Source organism: Lagenorhynchus albirostris, chromosome 1 (assembly GCF_949774975.1).
Source record: "Lagenorhynchus albirostris chromosome 1, mLagAlb1.1, whole genome shotgun sequence".
Taxonomy (NCBI): Eukaryota; Metazoa; Chordata; class Mammalia; order Artiodactyla; family Delphinidae; genus Lagenorhynchus; species Lagenorhynchus albirostris.
In genome coordinates, this window is record NC_083095.1 from 163,698,293 (window position 1) to 163,722,329 (window position 24,037).

Sequence of the window (24,037 nt, forward strand, 5' to 3'; positions counted from 1 at the left end):
ATAATAAGCAAAACTATAGTCTAATCAAACATGTTGCTATTTATGAAGAGAAAATTTGGTTAAAGGTAAACTAGAGAGCAACAGTTTGGCAGTGTTTTCCCACATAGTCAAGAGAGAGACACTCTGGGAGACTTAAATAACTAAGACACCTTTGTGGTAAAGTAGAGATTGTTTATCTGTATAAACAACAGTGTTTGTACAATTATCAGGCTTACTTGTACTTCACTCTTATTTAAGTGTGAATGAAAAATAGAGAAACGAAAGTACTGATAATAAGGATGGTTTCATAATTTAACTGGAGACAGTCATGAAAATCCTTAAGCAAATCGTCAGCCTCAATCCAGCACTCATTGGACTTAATCCAGTTGACTCAATCATCGTTTATGAAGAAACAAGGCAACACTAACGTGTGAGAGGAGAGAACTCGTATTGCACAGAGTGGTGGTAGTGCTTATGACTTGCTCAGAGCGCTCACAAGTGCTCACACCCTGTTCTTTCTGTCTCATTAATATTAAAATAACCTATGTTTATCAGCTGTTTTTTTGTACTTTAGATAATTGTGAAAAGAAGAAAAACTTGGAAGAAATGGAATTACATTCAGTTGAGAAATCTTCATGTGTTGAGCTTGATGAAGATGATTATGACATAGATTTTGTTCCACCTTCTCCAGAAGAAGGAATGACTTCAACCTCTTCATCCTCTTTAAAATACTCTAGGTAAAATAGTTTATTAATTAATAAACATTGATTCTGGGGTAGCTGAAGTAATTTTAGTTATGTAGTATCATCTCAAAATTGATTAATTTCATGCTTCTGCACAATTTATTTTGTATCCAAATGAAAGCATCAAGAAGTCCCTATTTATTTACATTTTATTTAATTGTTGGTATTCTAAAGCTGTAAAGTTCCATTATGATTCATTACATGGGACCTCTAAACAGTTTTATGTAATTGATCTTGGCATGTGGAATATAGTCCTAAAGATACTGTATTTCCAATCTCATGTATCTGAAATGACCCAAAACTAACACCTTATTTGTGAAGTGACTTAGTATGTAATGTGTTCTTTTCCGTCTTTTTTGTTTTTACTTTTTAAAAAATTCAAATAGAATTGATCATTGTATTTGTCATTCACTGAATTTTGGTAAATTAGTGACATGATTGTGGTTAAGTGGTAGTATTATGGGAAAAATAGAGTCCACATAGTTCATTATAGTTCATTAATTGCTGAAAATATTAATAGTCTTTGTTACCTCCATCCTCACCCCAGTCTAAATCACAGTTCAGTTGAGTGGTCTGGTATATACTCTGCTGTTAACCATATTTTGATGAGAAACAAATCCCCTCTAGTATATCACCTGAAGGCAGGAAGGAGGTGTTTGCCTGCATAACCTAGTTTTCTCTAGGTTTTTGTTTTAACAGGTGGGTTGAGATGTTAAAGGAGGTGGGAAAGGTTGAAGCATGATTGCTGTTAGACAACAAAACAGAAAAACTGTAAGAGCTCCTCTCTTTCACCTCCCAGTAGAAATTGAGACAGAATTGTAGGAAAAAAACTGAGCAACAGTTCATATAGCATTCATCAGCATTCTCTTTTAACAGGAGCAGCAATTGAGGCCTAAGGAGGAGAAGGGGATTGTCTGGGGTGATAATTAACGGCAAATGGACTAAGATCCAGTGTAGGGTTATTTTCTGGGCCATACCATTCCCTGTTGACTGCCTGGCTTTTTTCTTTGTTTATTAAAAAAGTGTGTATTGCACAGATAATATTGTAACCACATTAACAGGATACTTACTGGTAGTCTTACAGTCCAACAAACCGAACATTTTCTGTATCCACATTAAGTTTTTTTGTTTTTTTTTAATTGAAGTCTAGTTGATTTACAATATTGGGTTAGTTTCAGGTATACAGCATAGTGATTCAGTTTTGTTTTGTTTTCAATTATATTCCATTATAGGTTGTTACAAGACATTGAGTATAATGCTCTGTGCTATACAGTAAATCCTTATTCCTTATCTATTTTGTTTCTGTTCTCCTAATTTGTTCCTCCCCCGTTCCCTAGCCACATTGTTTTGTTTCTTCTCTACATGTGTATATGATTTTTACATTGCCATAATCAACATGTAGCTATAATTTTTCAATCTGCTTTTCTTTTAACATTATTTTTAAAACATTTTACATATTGCTACATAGTCATTATTTTTATTCCTTTTAATGGCTACATAATTTAATGAATTTTCATACCATAATTTATTTTACCTAGATCTTCAGCAGTTGGAAAATGGTTGTTTCCAAGGTAAATTCTCTCTATATTTTTCCATTACAACCTAGTATACATATTTGTATACATTATAAAACTAAAACAGAATTTTCACAAATGATACTGTATGTGCAGTGCACACAAATTTTCTGTTATATTTTATTTCATTTTAATGTGCTGGTTGTGACTTCTGAATTAATTTCAGAGGTGTAATGGTCAGGTAATATATGACAGAAAAGAGAACATGCTTTTGTAACTCCTGTATTCCTAAACCTCTTTAGCTGGGCCTCAAAATCCTCCATCTTCAGACCCCAAATTACCTTTACAGCTTTATCTCCAGTAATGCTCTTACAGTAACCCTAAGCTCAGTAGCCTAATGAGACTTATAACATAGTTATTCATCATTCTTTGATTTAGTTAGAAGATTGCATTCCAAAATCCTGCTTTAGAAAAGTACAGTTGATTCCTGAATATCGAGTAAATAGAATTGTCTTTTTTATCTCTCCTTTGTAAGCTGTCACTTTTCCATACCCATCATTCAAGGTTTCCTCAAATCCTACTTTCTTGGCAAAGCCTTCTCAAGTTCCAGAAAGTGTTACCTTTCTTTGGATTGCCATAGTACCCTCTCTTTAATACTCCTTTAGGACTATTTATTTTGTTACTTTTAAAAAGTATTTTTTATATCCAATCAGACTGACCATGTTTATATGTGTTAATATTGGGGCCAGGGTCTTCCCTGGTGGCAAAGTGGTTAAGAATCTACCTGCCAATGCGGGGCACACGGGTTTGATCCCTGGTCCGGGAAGATCCCACCTGCCACGGAGCAACTGAGCCCGTGCACCACAACTACTGAGCCTGTGCTCTAGAGCCTGTGAGCTACAATTATTGAGTCCACATACCAAAACTACTGAAACCCACGCGCCTAGAGCCCGTGCTCTGCCACAAAAGAAGCCACCACAATGAGAAGCCCGCGCACTGCAACAAAGAGCAGCCCCTGCTAGCCACAATAGAGAGGGCCTGCGCACAGCAACGAAGACCCAATGCAGCCAGAAATAAATTATTAATTAATTAATTAAAAATAATATTGGGGCCAAAAGATGGAAAACTTTGAGTGCCAGCTAAAGAGGTTTTAGAATAGAGGAGACAGAAAGACATGTTCCTCTTTTCTGTCATATAGCATCTGACCAGTTGTGGAAAATATTAGAGGAAAAAGTATGTATTTGGTCTAGTCTGTACTGTGATCAGTTTAATATTTTTTAATTTGTAGTGTGTTGAAGGATCTTGACACCTCTGACAGCAAGGATGGTCTTAGCATATCAGAAGACTTGTCAAAATCTGAGAAAATGACTACAAAGCAGCCTAATCAAGAAACCAGCACAAGCTATGATGGTACAAAAGTGTTTGGGACATAACACATATTGTAACTGCTTACTTATGAAAACAAAATAAGATTGTATTCTTAACCTGTGACGGTATAGTACACGATGGTGAGCTCAGTTCCTTTTCCTGTAACAGTGAATCATCCATAATAACCAACCACCATGGGTTAACCATTGTTGCTCGAACAGCTCAGAAACCGAGAAACTTGTTTTCTCACAAGGTGACTTTCTAACAAGTAACGTTTTCAAAATAGACAATGAATTATTTCTCTTACTGAACCAAAATTTTGCCTTCCTGTAACTTTAATCTTTGTGAGATAAGTCTGAAGCGCCTAGCGCTAAATAATGTTAGATCTTTTACCTCTTCTTTATAGGTACTGGTTTCTAGACCTTTCATCCTCCTGGTTCTCTGGGTTTGATTCTTGGTGTCTGCTTGAAGTTTAATACTTTTTGTTTGTTTGATTTGTCTCTAATTCATTTTTAACTTTTCTATTAAATATCTGGTATAAATAATCCAGTAGCACTACAAGGCTTTGAAAAACAGCTGTCTCCTTTCCCACTCCTGATTCCTACTTCCCAGAGGCTTTTTTAGGCTAGAGATTTGTGTCCTTCTATTCTGAAATTTTTTCTGGTATCATTCCTTTTTATTTTGTTTTTTCTTTTCTCTTTCACTCTTCTTGGAACTTTAATTATTGGGCTATTAGACGTCCATTAATTAACTTTTCTATTTTTCATCTCTTGCCTTTTTGCTTTCTGGGAGATTTCCTCAATTTTTAAATTAACTCTTTGATGGAATTTTTCATTTTCATCAAATTAATTTCCAAGAGCTGTGTTGTATTCTCTGAGTATTTCTGTAACGTTTTCTATCCTTGTTTGATGGGTGCTGTACTTATGGGGGGGTGTGCAGGCACACGCACATGTGTAGCGATCTCTGTGTGTTGTTCCTGTTTCCTCTGAATTTCTTTTTGTTTATTTTGGTCTCTGAGTTTATTGTTAGAGATGTTCCTGAAAAACCTGATGTTGTAGGCACTCTTCTAAGTGCCTTAATATTAACTAATTTAATCCTCACAGTGATCCTTTAAGGTGGTTTCTGTTATCCTGTTTTACAAATAAGGAAACCCAGGTACAGGAGAGTTAAATAATTACTCATGGTCATAGAGTTAGACAGCAGCAGAGCTAGGATTTCAACCCAGCAGTCTTAAGGCTCTTGAGTTTACATTGATAGCCACTGCAGTATACTGTTTCTGCCTCATTAAGTTTCACTGGTTAAAATGGTTAGTGAGGACGAGAGCAAGGACAGAGTCCCACAGAATGTCATTAGCGGCCTCCCTCTCAGCTGACATCAGTCCCTTCATCACCACTTCTTGTTCATCTTGTTACACGTCTGCCTGACTGTTTCTCTCCCTTGTCCACGGGGATGCAAAAGACTCAGTCATATGACTCTAGAAGTTCAAGGTCTGAGGCAGCAAGAGGGAACAGGTGGGACATTGGCTCTAGAGTGATGCAGACCTAGTTTACAAGCCTGCCTCTTCCCACTCCTGGCTGGGTGACTATGCCTAATTAATTAACCTTCTTTGGACCTCAGTTTCTTCTTCTGTTAAATGAGGAAAATAGTGCCTGCCTTGCCCAGTAGTTGTCAGGATTCAAGGTAAAGTGCCCAGCATACTGTAGGCCTTCAATAAATGGTAGCTGTCATTATCTGCTAGTCTAGTAATCCTTTCAAAGAAGGAAATACGTTGAGATGGCTGGTTTATTTTTATGAACTCTTGCTAACTCTATAATTGTTTCCTTTTTTTCTTAGAGCTCACAAAGCAGCCATTTGATAACATGTTCTGGAATTTTGCCTTGAATTAACTTTAAGATCACCAGCCTGAAGCTTTTGGCATCCCTTTAGAATTTTTTTGAAAATTAAAACAATATTTGCCTGTCTTCACTCTTCCATCACCTCTCCTATTCACTAGATGCCGCATGCATCAGTGACATTTTCTTTGCAGGTTTCCTTTGTACTCTGAGGTGTAATCTGTCTAGACGAAGACTTGAGCTCCTTTCCAATAGCTGTATCTCTCTGAGCCTGTCTTGGTTTTCATTTCCTTTGGACTGTTGTTTATGCTCCTCTCTCCAATCCAGTGCCCATTCTCCTTGCAGAGAAAACAGATGTGAAACAGGAACCCAGCAAGTCCACTTTTACCATTTCATACTTCATGACCCTATTTACATCAGCCAAAACTAGTAAAAGTCCACACCCCCAGGTCATTTTCACACAGACGCGTGCGTCCCATCGTCTGTGTTCTGTCCCCACCACCACCCCTGTCTGTCCTCTCTTCCTCTCCTTCCAGCCCCTTAGACCCTTCAACCAGCTGCCCTCGGTCAACAATTTCCCAGTAGCGTCATTCTCTTCTCTGATTGGCTTCTGAGAATACTGTTGCCTCTGCAGCCCACCTAAACTGTTTATTTCTCCTGCATACCTTAGGCCCCAGAGGTAGGTAGGCATCTTCCTTGCTTCCCATTGCTACCCTAACCCATTTTTTTTTCTTTCCGTCATATAAAGCCACCCCTCCTTTGACATTATTTCTTAGTTACATAGCTGAAATTTAAAAGTGTGAAGTGGGCTGGCCAGATTCAGATGTCCAGACATTGTTATCAGGAATTTCTCTCTTTCACACCTGCCTTCTCTCTCGTCTCTTTCATCCCATCTCTCCATCTCAATCTCCCATTTCCTTCCATCTCTGTTTTCTGCTTTTCCTTGTGTTGGTCTTATTTTCAAGCTTGTGTTTTTCTCCGTGGTGGCAGAGATGGCCACCAGCAGCCTGTCCAACTTGTTAAAGAGAGAGGTCCTCTTTTCCAGTCAGTCGAAAAACTCTTAGATCTCATTCTCATTGAGCTGCCTTACATCAGATGCCCACTGAGGACGTGGGAGTGGGGATGGGAGTAGTCTCCAAAAAGAAAGTCCAAGTGCTGTACTGTTAGGAAACACTGGTTGGCAGGCAAACCAGAGCAACAGGTGAGGTTCTTACCTGTCCATACTTTATAATGTACTTTGTATGGGCATGGTGAGATTTATACCTGAAGTTAGTAAAACATCATGAACTTTTGTATCTTACAACAACTTTGGTTACCCTAAGAGAAATAATAAGAATTAACATGAAATGAAAGGATAGCATAGTTATGAGCTCTTATGATCTAGAATAGAGACAGTATGACTTCAAATTATTTCATAGGCAGATAATGGGAGAATATATGGTTGTTTCTAATCTCGTTTGTAAACTACTTCAAGTTTTACATGCATGGCTTTCAAATTGTTAAGTCTTTGTTGTTGACAAAAAATATTAACAACATAAATACTTTATAGCTAGACAGATAAGTTTACAGCAGCAGCTTATTCGTGTGATGGACCATATCTGTGAATTAGTTGACACTATTCCTGATGACAAGCTGAAAACTTTGGATTGTGGGAACAAACTGCTCCAGCAGCGGGACATAAGGTATCGATTTTTCTCCTTCTGGAATATATCTGATTGCCTTTCCAACACTACTGTAAGTCACAAATGTATGGGGCAAGATTTCCAGGCATTCTGGCCAAGAAATTGAATAAGATAATTATCACTTTGTCTTTTTTTTTTTTTAATTGGAATGTAGTTGATTTACAATGTTGTGTTGGTTTCAGGTATACAAAAAAAGTGATTCAGCTATACATGTACATATATCTATTCTTTTCCAGATTCTTTTCCCATATTGGTTATTACAGAGTATTGAGTAGAGTTTCCTGTGCTATACACTGTGTCTTAAATTTATTACTTTTTCAAATGAGGGCTACCTGCGCCGCGGTGGCTACCGCCAGCAGCAGTCTCAGATGGCCTACTGATTGCTTGACTTCAGTCCCCAGTGCCCTAAACCATTCAACATTTAGGTCCAGCCACACCCCAGTCATTAAAAGTCTCTTTAAAGTTGCTGCAAAAAACAACAACAACAACAACAACTGTTCCTTTAGCATTTGTATTCAAATTTTTAAGGTTGGAAGAAAGAGGATATATTTTGCCACAATCTGGCATGAAAACTAAAGATAAACTTGTGTGCCTACCATAGCTGACTACTTATAATTAATTTGATGTTCTGTGCTCTCTCTTCAGAAGGAAACTCCTGGCTGAAGCAGATTTTAATACGAGTGATGCCAGTGTTCTTGGCTCATTGTGGAGATGCAGGCCTGATTCACTTGGTAGCTCTGTGAAGGATATGGCATCTGTTTCCCCACCTTGTGCATTTCCAAAGGGTGATTCCTGTCCTACAGGGAATTCTGTTAAGGAGTTCACTTTTCCAAACCTTCCCTCAAATTCCATTTCTACTGGGGAGTGTTTACTGACTCCTACCCCAGGAAAGACAGGATTCTCAGCCACCACCAAGAATCTCTTTGAAAGACCGTTATTCAATTCCCATTTACAGGAGTCCTTTGTAAGTAGCAACTGGGCTGAAACAACAAGGGTTGAAAAAAGAAATGAAAGCTCTTATTTCCCAGGAAATGTTCTCACAAGCACTGCTGTGAAAGATCAGAATAAACACACTACCTCTATGAATGACTTGGAAAGAGAAATCCAGGCGTCCTATGATATTGACAGTTTTGACATAGATGACTTTGATGATGATGATGATGACTGGGAAAATGTGATGCATAATTTAGCAGCCAGCAAGCCTTCCACAGCTGCCTATCAACCTATTAAGGAAGGTCGGCCCGTTAAATCAGTATCAGAAAGAATTTCTTCTTCAGCCAAGACAGACTGTCTTCTGGCATCTACTGCTCAGAATAAAAACTCAGAGTCAATTCAGAATTACACTGGTAAGTTTAAAATAAATTGAATGCTTATATTTTATATGAAAACAAAACTGTCCAAAATAGGAATCGTATAAGAAAAACCATAGCAAATCATCATGGCCTGAAAACAACATTGTTTCTATGCAAATTTCTGCTGATAATATGAATTACAAATCACAATTTCAAAAGCAAGTTGCTCTTTTGTCTCTGTAGCAGCTGTAGTTTTATAAAATGTGTAATTATAACCTATTGTAGTAAAACTCTAAAGTCATTACAAATGTGCTTTGCCTTTAAATTAACATTTTTCAGTCCCTAAAACAATAAAGCTCATGAGGGCCAAGTTTTTAATGATTATGGGGGATGGATAAAAAGCAAAGCTGAATTTATGTTAAAATTGTAATTGTGTGTATTTTTAGAATTCTGGATTGATGAGAACTGATCAGTTTATAAAGTAGAAACATGTTTTATGTCTTCAAATATTAAAATTTAGGACAGCCTAAGAAAGATAAGAAGTCAGAAATTTCTTAAATCAGTCAAGTTATTTCTTTTGGTCTAGAATCATTTTAATTCATTCAGCAGATATTTATGGAGTGCCCACTGTGTGCCATGTTCTGTGCACAGGTCCTGGTAATAGATGAGTAATGAAGAGTTCCTGCCCTCTTGGAGCTCACAGTTTACTGAGAGAAGTTTTTGGAAGAGTGAAATTAGACGTTGTAAAGGCTGCAGAGAAAACCCAAAATTAATTTTAAAACCTTACATCGACCCTATAAAGTTATCAAAAAGTGGGTTTTTTTAACTGAAACAAGTTTATACGTGTAAGTTTTTGTAAAGTACAGTCCTCCGTTTTTGCCATTGATGACTTAATGCCACGGAGGTTGTTCTTACAGTTCCTCTGTTGACCTTTAAAATAACCATTAATGGATTTATTTTTGTGTCATGTTTGGGCATGTCATACTTGGTGTTTGCAGTTATCTTTGCGGTGGTTGAGTGCCGGGGTCGATGTAACCGCCAGCGCTGGCGTGAGCACCTCTTGTTCTCTGTGCGGAGCCAGAGTTGCAACAGCGAGGAGGCAGCATGGGGGCGGGCGTGAGAGACGCCATGGAAGAAGAACCAGAGGAAGTTGGGGTGATTCTGCGGTTTCAGACCCAGTGACTGAGAATACCGTGACACTGTTAACAGAAACAGGGAAGTCAGGAGGCAGGCAGATTTGGAGCAAAGCTGAGGAGGGCTGTTTTAAGGCTTGTTGAGCATGAAGTGTTGGGAAGTCATTCAGGTAGAAATGTCTGGCGGACAGTTCGAGGTGCGTGCAGGACTGGAACTTAGGAGGGCATCCGTCAAGTCTTAAGAAAGAGATCTAGGCGTTGTGTGCACATCAGTGATGTTTAAGGTCATAGGACTAGGAAAATTCCAAAAAAAAAAACCAGTCTAAAAAGCCCAGTCCCAAGTGTCCGAAAGATTCCCAAATTTAAGGGGCAAGTGGAGGAAATGGAGCCAGGAAAGGGAATTTAAAGCGAGTAGAAAACCCATGATTATCTTGAAGGTCAAGAGAGAAGAAGGAGAGAATAAATAGTAGTGGTAGATGCTACAGAAAAGTCAAGGAAAGACTTGAATTTGGCCCTTAGGAAGTCTCTGGTGGCTTTGACACTGGACAGCGAGGAAACCCTGATAAACAGGTAAAGAAGGATGTGCTGCAAGGAAACGTACACCAATGATTATGCAGGGCAAAGGGTTAAAATGCTAAAACTGATTTGTTAACAGTAATGCCCTGATTTCTCTTAACATTGATTATTTTCTTAGACAAGTCGGAGCAAAGTTTAGCATCCAGAGATCTGGAACACGAGCGTTTCCAAAGTCTTACTTTTCCTCATACGAAAGAAATGATGAAGATTTTTCATAAAAAATTTGGCCTGCATAATTTTAGAACTAATCAACTAGAGGCGATCAATGCTGCACTACTTGGTGAAGACTGTTTTATCTTAATGCCCACTGGTATGTATTTTTAGATATGAATTGGCAGGAATCCATTGGCAGATGTTAAATGAAAGCCCTTTAATAAAAATAAAAAGAACCTACACAGTATTTCTATCATTTAGGGACCTCTAAACCTCCCATGCCATAGTTAGGAAAATGTATCACCTCAATCCTCTATTCTAGTTGTTGATATGATAGCATTTATTGCCCTTTAAGATTTTCAACTCAAAGCTCGTTGTGTTGAATTGATCTAGGATTTTCCTTTGGGAATTTTTCTTTTTTCTAGTCGAAATTAGCCTGGAACATGAGCCAAAAAATTACTGTCAGAGACCACGACCATTTCTGGCAGTTTATCTGGTACAACCTAGTGTTGTATGGTGGTTAAAAATCATCAGCTTTGGCTGATTTTTAAGCCAGCTTTGCCCTAGGCTTAAAGCACAGCTCTGCCACTTATTAACAGTGTGGACTTGAGCAAGGCACTTCACTCCCTGAACCCCAGTCTCCTCGTGTGCGCAGTGGGGATAATACCAACGTGCCCACTTCACAGAATGTCTTGAGGATTAAGTGAAAAGCATTGAGTGTAGTTCTTTCTTGTCCTCAGTTTTGAAGAGATCCAGGACTTTTCATCATGCTATTAAAGTTTATAACAGCTGTTCAATGATTTATAGTCATCCAAATAAGAATATTAAATAAGCCATTAGGATAAGAGGCATGGGGACACTGTAAATCAACTATACTTCAATTAAAAAAAAAAGCAGGGCTTCCCTGGTGGCACAGTGGTTGAGAGTCCGCCTGCCGATGCAGGGGACGCGGGTTCGTGCCCCGGTCCGGGAGGATCCCGCGTGCCGCGGAGCGGCTGGGCCCGTGGGCCATGGCCGCTGAGCCTGCGCGTCCGGAGCCTGTGCTCCGCAACGGGAGAGGCCACGGCAGTGAGAGGCCCGCGTACCACAAAAAAAAAAAAAAAAAAAAAGCAGCAGCAGCATAGGGAGTTTGGAGTTTCATTATTCACATGTAGTCTTCCCTCTGCCTTTTACTCACCTTTGTTGTGACCTTCAGTCAGTTGTTGCCATCGTCATTAAATAATGTTGCCTGGGTATCCGAATTTTTTCAAGCTGATTTTAAATTTTAGACAGTGTTGGTTTGTTTAATCAGCAGCATTTCATACTTCATTAACTTGTTCAGTCTGTGTCTTCTGATTTGACTCCAATTTGGTACTCCAAAACTAAAGCTGGAGAGGAGCCTGGCATTGATCTCGTCCAGAGGTTTGAGGCGTTGGTTCAATGGTAGAAATTCTCGCCTCCCTCGTCCAGTGGTTTTCATGGCTTTCCATTATCCTCTAGGGTTTCAAGGGGGCATTTTTCAGGGTCTTTCTCAAGTAGATGTTTAAAGCAATTCTGTTGCATTTAAGTTTCCTGCCCTGATTCTTGCTTTTGCTATGATATGCACATACATAAGATGTCCCAAGAGATCATTTTTACACATTTAAATTGCCCAAGTATTTTGGCTCATTCAAATATGGCATATTTTGGCACCATGGAGAATATCGCTTGGTGTCCTATTAGTTAATTACTTTAAATATTATATGTAATTTATATTGTAACTTTTGCCTTCATACTCTCAAAATAGAATCTGACAGATTTTTTTGTTGTTGTGATTTCTTTTAGGAGGTGGTAAAAGCTTGTGTTACCAGCTCCCTGCCTGTGTTTCTCCTGGGGTCACTATTGTCATTTCTCCCTTGAGATCACTTATAATAGATCAAGTCCAAAAGCTGACTTCCTTTGATGTAAGTTAAAACACTACCAATTATAATAAAAATGCTAATAAAAACATAATTTAAAAACAATTATATTTCAGTACTCTGGGTAACCTTTTTCATTAAATAGTTCATGGATTATAAGAATAAAGCACGGCAGTTATATTAAGTTGTACATTTAAGAACAAGTCTTTGAGAATTCTGGTACAGGTAACCTTCTGGAATTCAGTCTGATTTTACTCTAGAAGAATGTATTTTGGTAAGAACTTTTAACCTGTATTTTACTGATGTAAATTTTTTTTTCTAATATGGAAGGATTTCTTTTTTTACTCCTGTCAGATCAGCTTAGTTCTCTCTCACTCCCTTAATATCTTAAAATGTATACACATGTGCATGCCCACACACATATGTCCTTTTTCCTCCTGGCTGAGGTTAAGAAAGTATATGAATACAGTCTATTAAATCCTACATACTGTGATCAAACAGAACTGTGTTCAGCTTTATGAACCACCACCCCTCAACAAGACCACTGGTTTGATTTTTCTTCCCAAGCATGTTTTAGTACAGTGATGGTAGCCATTGTTCAGCCATTCATGATGTTATGGTCCTTTCAGTGTTGGTATGCATTAAAACCCAAAAGATGCATTTACCTTAAAAAAAAAAAATGTGGTCATACATTAGGACTGGAACCTTCTGGATGCTGAATTCATATTTATCTTACTTACAGATATGAAAAGCTAAGGAAGTAAAGAAATGGGAAAAAGAAAAGAAAAGTAAACAATGGGAAGAATATTTGACTTATGGTTAACAAGGGTTTTTAAAAAATATGTACTGATTACTTTTTATTATGTTGAGATTCTCTTTCCTTTGACAGGTGTGATATGTGACTTGTAAAATATTTATGAAACCTACGGATAAATGTAATCTTGATCAGATTAATGGGTAAAATTTAAATTGTTTACTACTTTTATGCTTAGATTCCGGCTACATATCTGACAGGTGATAAGACTGACTCAGAAGCTACAAATATTTACCTCCAGTTATCAAAAAAAGACCCGATTATAAAACTTCTTTATGTTACTCCAGAGAAGGTTTGTATTTATATCATTATTTTAAAATACTATATTAAAGCTCTTTTAGAAAAACAACCCATTTCTCCCTACTGAGTAAGGAAAAACCCAGTCTTTCCCTTCTGTATTTCTCTCCTTTACTACTCACATAGAATATTTCACTTCTAGTCACCAAATGTATGGAGGTTTTTCCTTATATCAAGTGGTTCTCTGTCAACTATCCAGAGATAGTGTCAGGTCCCACAGGTTAAGGGCTCAGTCCCACAAGATTCTTACCACTCTGCTTCAGGGGCCAATCCACAGGGTACTCGCAACTTCTGTCTGACTTGGCTACAAATCAGAGGTTCCCGTGACCTCCTCCTGCTTGAATTCAGTGACTTGCAAGAGCAGCTCACAGAACTCAGGGAGACACTTACTTACATTTACCAGTTTATTAAAGGCTATGGTAAAGGGCACAGATAAACAGTCAGATGAAAAGATACACAGGGCAAGGTCTGGGAAGGTCCTGAGCACAGGAGCTTCTGTCCCTGTGGAGTTGGGGTGCATCAGCCTCCAGTACATGGATGTGTTTGCCAACCTAGAACCTCTCTGAACCCCATACTTTTGGGATTTAATGGAGGCTTCCTCACGTAGGCATGAACAATTATTGACTCCACTTCTAGACTGACTCCCTTCTCTGGTGGATGGGGGTAGGACCGAAAATTCCAAGTTTCTAATCATGGCTTGGTCTTTCTGGTGACCATCACCCACCCAGGAGCCCACCCACAGTTGCCTCAAGAGAACAAAAGATGCTCCTAGTGCTCTTTTTTTTTTTCGCTGCATTGGGTCTTTGTTGTTGCGCGTGGGGTTTCTCTAGTTGCGGCGAGTGGGGGCTACTCTTTGTTGCCGTGCACTGGCTTCTCTTGTTACAGAGCATGGGCTCTAGAGCGCAGGCTCAGTAGTTGTGGCTCATGGGCTCAGTTGCTCCGTGGTACGTGGGATCTTCCCAGACCAGGGCTCGAACCTGTGTCCCCTGCATTGGCAGGCGGATTCTTAACCACTGCGCCACCGGGGGAGTCCTGCTCGTACTGCTTTATCACTTAAGAATTTACAAGAGTTCCAGGAACCCTGTGCCCAGGAACTGGGAGCAGAGACCAGTGTATCTTTTCTATTATCTCATAAAAGCCCATTAGAATATGTATATTTTAAATTTTTTGACATAATTTCTGATGTACAGTTTAGTGCAAGAATTCCTGTATAACTTTCACAGGAAACCCCAAATGGTAGCATTTTACTGTAATTGCTCTATCATTCTTTCTCTCTTTTTCCCTCAAACATTTGAGAGTAAGTTGCAGACATATCCTTTTAACCCTAAATACTTCACTGTACATCTCCTAAAAACAAGGAATTCTCTTGCATAACCTCAGTACAGTTATCAAAATTAGAAAATATTCATTGATGCAGTACTATTACTTTATCTGTAAACCTTATTCCAGTTTCACTAGTTGTCCCAATAATATCCTTCCTAGCAAAAGAAAATCCTAGATTATGCATTGCATTCTGTCTTTCATGATTTTGACAGTTTTGAAGAGTGAAGGCCAGTTGTTTTGAGGACTGTCCCTCAGTTTATGTTTCCTCCTGATTGGATTTGTATTCGTCATTTTTGAGGGGAATATCACAGAAGTGGTGATATGTTCTCAGTGTATCCTATCAGGAGGCATTTGGTGTTGATTCATTCTATATTACTGGTGATGTTAGTTAACTTTGATCATTTGGTTAAGGTGTTGTTGTCTGCCAGACTTGCACTGAAAAATTACTCTTTTTTTGTGATTATTAATTACAAAAATAAATAAATTTTTTTTTGTAATTGTAGGTATCCTGTTATGGAATACTCTTGAGACTATGTAAATATCCTATTACTCATCAGACTTTGACCCAAGAGTTTCCTCATCCATTGATGATTCCCCATCAGTTATTATTGTAGTGAGTGCCAAATGATGATTTTTTTCCAATTTAGTTGGCATTCTGCTGTAAGGACAGGCTTTTCCCTTTACCCACATATTTATTTGTATCAATATGAAATCATGGATTCTTAATTTATTCAGTAGGTTATAATCATTTACTATTATGTATTTTGATGTTCTAATTGTCCTAGGTTTGGCCAGTGGGAAGGCTCCATCAGACTGGCTTCTGTGACCTTTTGACATGTCTATCAAGACATGGGTGCCAGAGATGGTCATTGCTACTGGCATGTCATTGCTTCCAGGCCCAGTTATGGACAGAGCTACAAAATATAAATATATGTACATATATATATGTATATATGTACATATATATGTATATATTTCCCCCAGACAACACACACATGTAACACACGTCTGTAACCCTGCTACCAGTGTAAACATGTGGTGGCTCCCAAATACACTGAGGAAGAAAAATTCTTTTAGAACCAGTGACCTAATACAAAACTGTTTGCTAAATGTGGGTAAACATTCTAAAATGTCTCATTTGCTATTTCCTATTACTTCTAATTCTATTTGTAGATCGAAATCAGAACCAATTTTATGTGGAGGTTTTAATACAACTTAAGTCATAGTGGAACTTAAAGACAACCAAATCCTTAAGGTGATATGTTTAAATGTTTTTAAATGTCTGATTAATGCATTTCTGGTCTAGGTCTGTGCAAGTAACAGACTGATTTCTACTCTGGAGAATCTGTATGAGAGGAAGCTCTTGGCACGTTTTGTTATTGATGAAGCACATTGTGTCAGTCAGGTAAATACTGTTCTCTATGTCTTGAGATAGCAATAGATTGTACTACCAACAGTATATATATTTTCAGAGCCAAGAGAAAAAGTATTGAGTGAATTATTCTGCTATTTCACTGAAGAATAAGGTGGTTCTTAATATAGTGAGCAGTCTTTGCTTTATATAAGGAAGATCCAAATAGTCTGAAAAGCAGTATTTTTTTTTTTCCAACTAGTGGGGACATGATTTTCGTCCAGATTACAAAAGAATGAATATGCTTCGCCAGAAGTTTCCCTCTGTTCCAGTGATGGCTCTTACTGCCACAGCTAATCCCAGGGTACAGAAGGACATCCTCACTCAGCTGAAGATTCTTAGACCTCAGGTGTAAGTTGTCGAAACTTATTAATTTTGAAACCCTGGGGCAGCGGTTCCCAGATTGGTGCACATTAGAATCATCTATGGAGTCTTAAAAATCCCAATGCCCAGGTTGTACCCAATGCCAATTATATCAGAATTTGGGGGGCTGGGAGCCAGTATGGTTTTTGTTTTTTGTTTTTTCGGCTGCATTGGGTCTTCGTTGCTGCGCGCAGGCTTTCTCTGGTTGCGGCAAGTGGGGGTACTCTTTGTTGTGGTGCATGGGCTTCTCATTGCAGTGGCTTCTCTTGTTGCAGAGCACGGGCTCTAGGCATGCCAGCTTCAATAGTTGTGGAGCGTGGGCTCAGTAGTTGTGGCTCGCGGGCTCTAGAGCTCAGGCTCAGTAGTTGCGGCGCACAGGCTTATTTGCTCCATGGCATGTGGGATCTTCCCGGACCAGGGCTGAAACCGGTGTCCCCTGCATTGGCAGGCGGATTCTTTTTTTTTTTTTTTTTTTTTGCGGTACGCGGGCCTCTCACTGCTGCGGCCTCTCCCGTTGCGGAGCACAGGCTCCGGACGCGCAGGCCCAGCGGCTATGGCCCACGGGCCCAGCCGCTCCGCGGCACGTGGGATCCTCCCGGAACGGGGCACAAACCCGTGTCCCCCGCTTCAGCAGGCGGACTCTCAACCACTGCGCCACCAGGGAAGCCCTGGCAGGCGGATTCTTAACCACTGTGCCACCAGGGAAGCCCCAGAATGCAAAATTTTTATTTTAATCTTACTTGAAGAGGAGTGTTTGTATAAAATTTGGGGGAAAAAAATATTTTCTTCCATAATTGATTTACATTACAACATTATATTTAAGGTGTCTTCAGGTTCTAGTGAAGAACCCACATGCTAGAAATTTGCTTCTACAAGTACTCCATTGATCTATAAAAGCTTTTATTTATTTATTTTTTGCGGTACACTGGCATCTCACTGTTGTGGCCTCTCCTGTTGCGGAGCATAGGCTCTGGACGCGCAGGCTCAGCATCCATGGTTCACGGGCCCAGCCGCTCCGCGGCATGTGGGATCTTCCCAGACCGGGGCACGAACCTGTGTCCCCTGCATCGGCAGGCGGACTCTCAACCACTGTGCCACCAGAGAAGCCCACAATCTACTATTCTTTTAGACTAGTAATATTAATTGCCAAATGCCCATAGTTAAAAGAAGTGATATAAATTCAATTCACCTTTTGAATAACCTTTTGAAAGTGTAGAATTTGTCATTTTTGTTTGAGTAAACATTGCACATACAGGTTTAACATCTTTTCCTAGTAATGTGCGGGGGAGGTCTGCTTGGAAAAGTAATAGATTGTACATTTCCTGAGTCTAGCATGTGGTGCCCTGTGCATATTTGGCACTCAGTAAGAATGAATAAATGAAACATATGGAGGAACTTTGGTAAATGTGGGTAAAATATGAAAATTTGGGCAGGTCTGTTGACTCCTTAATATATTTGGTACTTCTATATTGGGGAGAATTTAAATCCCTGAGTGGAAGTAAAAGATTTTAACAAACACTTTCTGTTACATTTTTTTCCTTATCTTCTTTTCTGCCCATAGGCCTCTTGTTTGGATTACATTTCCCAACTGCTGCTATGTCATGGCCCTGGTGAAGGCATGTGTCCCTAGGGTTGAAGCCATGGCCCCCATGCTTCTCTCCTACTGCCAGTCTGTGATAGTATTCTTCACCTTTGGGAAATATGAGGATGGAAATAAGTAAAATGGATTGACTTTATTCCTTTTCCTTAGGGCCTTAAAATACAAACTGAGAAAGAGAAAAGAGATAGACATTTAGACAGTAAATACAACAATAATACTATAATACCACAATAATAGCTAACACTTACATATCTAGCCTATACAATGTGCCAGGCACTGTTCTTGGCATTTTATGTGTATTGACTCATTTATCCACACAAAAGTCTTATGAGGTCAGTGCTCCTATTTCCCTCACTTTATGGATGAGGAAACTGAAACACAGAGAAATTAAACAGCTTAAACAAAGTCATACACCTAGCAAGTATTGGAGTGAGGACTTAAACCCAAACAGTCTGCTTTCAGAACCCTTTAAATACTGTACGAAATGCAGAATGAAGTAAGTGGTGATTAGAGATGTAAATTGACTGCTGGAACTTGGAAGGCAAGATTGACTGTAACCCAAAGTAACAACTAACGGTTACGAGGAGGGTCAGGTAGGGTTTTATAAAGGAAGTGGACTTTGTAGGAACAATGGTCTTTTTAAAGTTTTAAACGGCTGTACTGAGATATAAATTACATACCTTAAAATTCGCCTATTTGAAGTATGCAGTTCTATGGGTTGATGTTTTGCTTTATTTTTCATTTATTCACAGGGCTGTGCAACCCCACCACTACCTAATTTTAGAACATTTTTGTCTCACTTAAAAGAAACTCCATACCCATTAGCAGTCAATTCCCACTATTCCCTATCGCCCCAACTCTAGGCAATCACTAATTACTTTCTGTGTCCATAGATTTTTGCCTATTCTGGACATTTCATGTAAATAGAATCATACATTATGTGGCCTTTTGTGATTGGCCTCTTTCACTTAACATAACATTTTCAAGGTCCATCCATGTTGTAACACATACTGGTATTTCATCCTTTTTTTATTGTATGTATATTCTGTTTTATTTATCCATTCATCATGTAATGGATATTTGAGTTGCTTCCATTCTTTGGCTGTTATTAATAATGCTTCTGTGAGCATTTGTATACAAGTTGTCATGTGGATGTAAGTTTTTATTTCTCTTAGGCATATACCTAGGAGTAGAATTGTTGGGTCATATGGTAACTCTACATTTAATCTTTTAAAGAGCTTCCCGATTATTTTCCAAAGCAGCTGCACCATTTCACCTTCTGTAGTATATGAGGGTTGCAATTTCTCCACATCCACACCAACACTTGTTACTGTATCTTTTTGATTATACTCATCCTAGTGGGTATGAAGTGGAAGGTGAATGGCATTTTAACAGGTGAAGAGTGAGAATTCAGGGCTGAAGTTTCTGGCATGAAATTACAGGTCAGGCCCAAGGAATGGTGGATAATCCATTGGATAAGAAGAGAAATATAAAGGGATGACCCTAGAAAGGTGGCTTGAGGCCAGATCTGGAGGGTCTTGCATATCATGATGGTAAAGTGTTTGGACTTTCTTATGTAGGCATTTTGACCTGGGAAGTGGCTTGATCTGAACTGTATGGTTGAATGATAACCCTGGCAGTGGAACAGAAGATGGAATGGAGGAACAAGAGATTAGAGGTAGGGTGGCCCTTTAGGAACCCAGTTGTAGCCATCTAGGAGAGAGATTGGCAACACCAGAAGTGGAAGGAGGGGACAGAATCCAGAGAGAAAGCAGAGTTGAATCAACGAGACTTAAAAGAATTTTGGAGAATTGTACCACTTGTACATTTCTAAACCTGATACCTAAAATTTTTCAACATGACTTTTTTTGTTGTTTTGTTTTGGTTTTTTGAGGGAGTTCCCCAACCAGGGATTGAACCCAGCCCCTTGGCAGTGAAAGCATGGAGTCCTAACCGCTGAACCACCAGGAAATTCCTCAACATGAGTTTAAATAAAGAGAACAGTGGTCTGTTGTAAATAACATTTTTAAACAGAATTGTTACTTAGCTCTTTTAAATGTATCCAGTAGACTATAAACATAATATAGCAATTCTGTACCTACTATCTCCCACTTATAGAAGACATAATAAAAATTTTAACTCTTTAATAGGTTTTTTAATTTCCCCTTTTCTTTTCAAATTCGTATATCTCTTTCAGTTTCCCTACAGAATTTTATCCTAATTTTATCCTATTTTTATGCATGAAGCCTGTTGCTTACTCTGTCATATTTACCTGCAAGAAAAATATATATATAAATTATTTTTAAATTTCCTATACCAAAATTTTTGTCCTAATTGAATTATATATAATCATTAGTAGTACCTGACTGATCAGAATAGCTTAAATATTTTTGAAAATAATTCTTAAGTATAAATTTTGATGGGGAATGTGTAACTTAATGAGATAGGACTTTTTCCCAATTAGTACATATATCTATGGATAAATCAAGTCTGTTCATATTTCTTATTTTTATAGGTATATTTTATAGCATTGAGAAATGTTGCTCACATAAACATGTAGATAGGAATGGAAAACATTTTATTACAGTATTAACGCTCAATTATTCGAATTCCTTCTGATGTAAATGCCAAAATATGATCTGTCATCAAAAATTATTTTTAATGATCTGTCAGCTGACATCTCAATTGAGTCCTGCAAATATTGTGAAAAGCGAAGAATTGAAAACCATCTGACTGACAAAATAAGTCAGATCATTAGTTACTTTACTTTTTCTGGGAAATATACCCTAAAAAAAATGCTTTACCAAAACTTTTCTAATGACTATTAAGTATTTGTGTTACTCTTTCAGTCAGGTGAATCTTGTGTCCAGTATATTTGAAGGAGTTGGGGAAATCAAAATACTATTAGTTTCAGTACACCTTTCCTAGTATATTTTTGACATATATTTTTAATCAGGTGATATGCTTTTCTTTTTTTAAAATAATTTTCTTTATACCAGTCCCTCAAAGAGTTTATCTGTCTTCTCTGCTGTGTGCAGGGACTCTTAATATGCTTTCCTAGTCCTCAACTTTTTTTTTTTTTTTAATATTTATTCCTTTTATTTTTGGCTGCGTCGGTTCTTAGTTTCTGTTACTTGGATCTTCGTTGCGGCATGCTGGATCCTCCGCTGCAGTGAGCGGGCTCATCATTGCAGGGTGCGGGCTTCTCTCTAGTTGTGACACATGGGCTCAGTAGTTGTGGCACACAGGCTCCAGGACGTGTGGGCTCTGTATTTGTGGCACATGGGCTCTCTAGTTGTGACCCGCGTGCTCAGTAGTTGTAGCACGTGGGTTTAGTTGCCCGGCAGCATGTGGGATCTTAGTTCCCCAACCAGGGATCGAACCCACATCCCCTGCATTGGAAGGCGGATTCTTAACCACAAGACCACCAGGGAAGTCCCTGATATGCTTTTAAATAATAGTTTTGTCAAAACTATTCAACAGTGGCACATGACTACCATATAACCTAACTGGCAAAGCCAGTTGTCATTGCCAAACCAATTGGCCAAACTTATTTTCTTACATATAAAAAAAAATTCTTTGTTTTTAAGTTCACATAAACTACTTAGTGCATATCCTCATGACAGTGCCTCAGTTCCAAGAGCAACAAGAGCTGAGTGCAAATTGATTCCATTTCCTGACACATCACTTAAAATGACATGAGTTTGACACCCTGGACCTAATAATATTTACCATTTTAATGGCAACATCAGTACTCCCTTTGTGAAGATATTTTGGAATCCAAAGCTTTTTTAGAAAAGAAAATATTGAGATATAATTAACACACCACAAAATTCACCCATTTAAAGGTTAGAATTTAGTGCATTTGTTTGTATTTTCAGAGTTGTGCAACCATCCCCCGAATCTAAGTTTAGAACATTTTCATCACCCCAAAAAGAAGCCTAGTACTCAGCAGTCACTCCCCATTCTCTCCTCATTTGTGCCCATCTTCTTTCACTTAACCTGTGTTCAAGGGTCATCCGTGTTGTAACACATATCAGAACTTCATTCCTTTTTATGGCTGAATAATCTTCCATTGAATAGGCATTCCACATTTTATTTACCCATTCATCAATTGATGTGAACTCTCCCTAACTAGAATATCTGTTAATTCCAAACATCCATTTTCCAACAGGCCAAGTAAGATATGTTATATGTAATGACCTCTAAGAGACTGTTAACTTTCTCATTATAACAAATTGTGTGAATACAGTGGACCCTTGAGCAACATGGGTTTGAACTGCATATGAACATTCACAAACAAAAGGTTTTGTGTGTACCTGTATTTTCATTTCTCTTGGGTATATACCCAGGAGTGGAATTGTTGTGTCGTATGGTGACTATTTTTAACCTTTTGAGGACTGTTTTAACCTTTTGCCAGACTGTTTCCCAAAGCGGCTGCACCATTTTACATTCCTGCCGGTGGTATAGTGGGTTCTGATTCCACCAGCACTTGCTGTTGTCTCTCTTTTTTTGACCCAAAACTTTTTTTTTTAAATGTATAAAACATGGTTCTGAAATTAAAGTGTAATTTGTAGGGAAGAGCAGTAAAGCCATTCTTGTGTATAATCATTTCAGCATTCCTATTGGTAGGGAGACAGACACATGCACCATTCCCAACTTAAGCCCAAATCATATCAAATAAGTTTCAAGAATATCTACATCATTTGTATTCCTGGGCAATTCTTTTTATGCCTTAATTTTATCAGGACTGCAGTTTCCTTTGCTGTGGCAGTGATTGTAAATAACAGAACAATCAGAAGAGTCTATGGGCGGGCTTCCCTGGTGGCACAGTGGTTGAGAGTCTGCCTGCCGATGCAGGGGACACGGGTTCGTGCCCCAGTCCGGGAAGATCCCACATGCCGCGGAGCGGCTGGGCCTGTGAGCCATGGCCGCTGAGCCTGCGCGTCCGGAGCCTGTGCTCCGCAACGGGAGAGGCCACAACAGTGAGAGGCCCGCGTACCGCAAAAAAAAAAAAAAGAGTCTATGGGCATATCAAGTCCTTTATCTACCGTCTTTTTTGCCACAATCTGCTACACATTCTTCTGCCATTTCAAGCACTAAAAGATCTCTAAGTGTTTTGTACATAGAAATGATATCTCTTTTTTTTATGGATATTTTTCAGCATTTTTTAAACATTTTATTTATTTATTTATTTTTGGCTGCGTTGGGTCTTCATTGCTGCGCACGGGCTCTCTGTAGTTGCAGTGAGCGGGGGCTACTCTTTGTTGTGGTGCACGGGGTTCTCACTGCAGTAGCTTCTCTTGTTGCGGAGCATGGGCTCTAGGCGTGCAGGCTTCAGTAGTTGTGGCACACGGGCTCAGTAGTTGTGGCTCGCAGGCTCTAGAGTGCAGGCTCAGTAGTTGTGGTGTGTGGGCTTAGTTGCTCCACGGCATGTGGGATCTTCCCGGACCAGGACTCGAACCCGTGTTCCCTGCATTGGCAGGTGGATTCTTAACCACTGCACCACCAGGGAAACCCTGAATGATATCTTAAGAGGGATGGTTTCGAAGTATTGTTTAACAGTAGTCTCACAAGACCCTCAGAGTAATGCATTTTATGACAATTGGAATGAAAGAAGCAACTTCATAAAGTGAGAATCATCTTCTCTCCCACCGCCTTACTCTCAGTATATCTGAAATCAGAACACCCCAATAAAGGCCAAAATACTTTATTCCTGATGTTATACTTTACTCTTAACAGAAATAATGTAAAACACTTAGAGACATGAAGCCCTACCAAGAGTTTCTGGTATTTGGATTAGAGAAAGTTTCATCTACACCCATACTATATTTCAATTTGTTTTATTTGGTGTACTGGAGGTTTTCATGTCCAAAACAATGCACAGTGGTAAAGTTGAGAATGGGTGAAAAGTAAAATTTGTTTGTTTTCCAAAAGTGAGAGACAATTGTAAAAGGAAAAAACAGGGTAGGAGTAACAAGCAGGGAGTCCTGACTACAGGCATTCTCAGATCCATCTTTAGGGGGAAATTCGTAAGTGTGAAAACAGAGGATCTGGAAATTGATTCCTTTAAAATTGTC

General features: G+C 38.8%; 1 protein-coding gene across 3 annotated transcripts in view; it reads left to right on the plus strand.

The window, feature by feature from the left end:
• Positions 1-16,211: 16,211 nt before the first annotated feature.
• The window catches only part of BLM (BLM RecQ like helicase), a 43,656-nt gene continuing 35,830 nt past the window's right edge, over positions 16,212-24,037 (plus strand). The window contains exon 1 of one of the 3 annotated variants that reach the window (XM_060158193.1): positions 16,212-16,345. The gene's annotated coding sequence lies outside the window, so the exon portion shown is untranslated. Of the gene's footprint in view, positions 16,346-19,442; positions 19,636-24,037 lie in introns of those variants that run through there. The other 2 variants (XM_060158183.1, XM_060158173.1) reach the window with 2 other exon arrangements.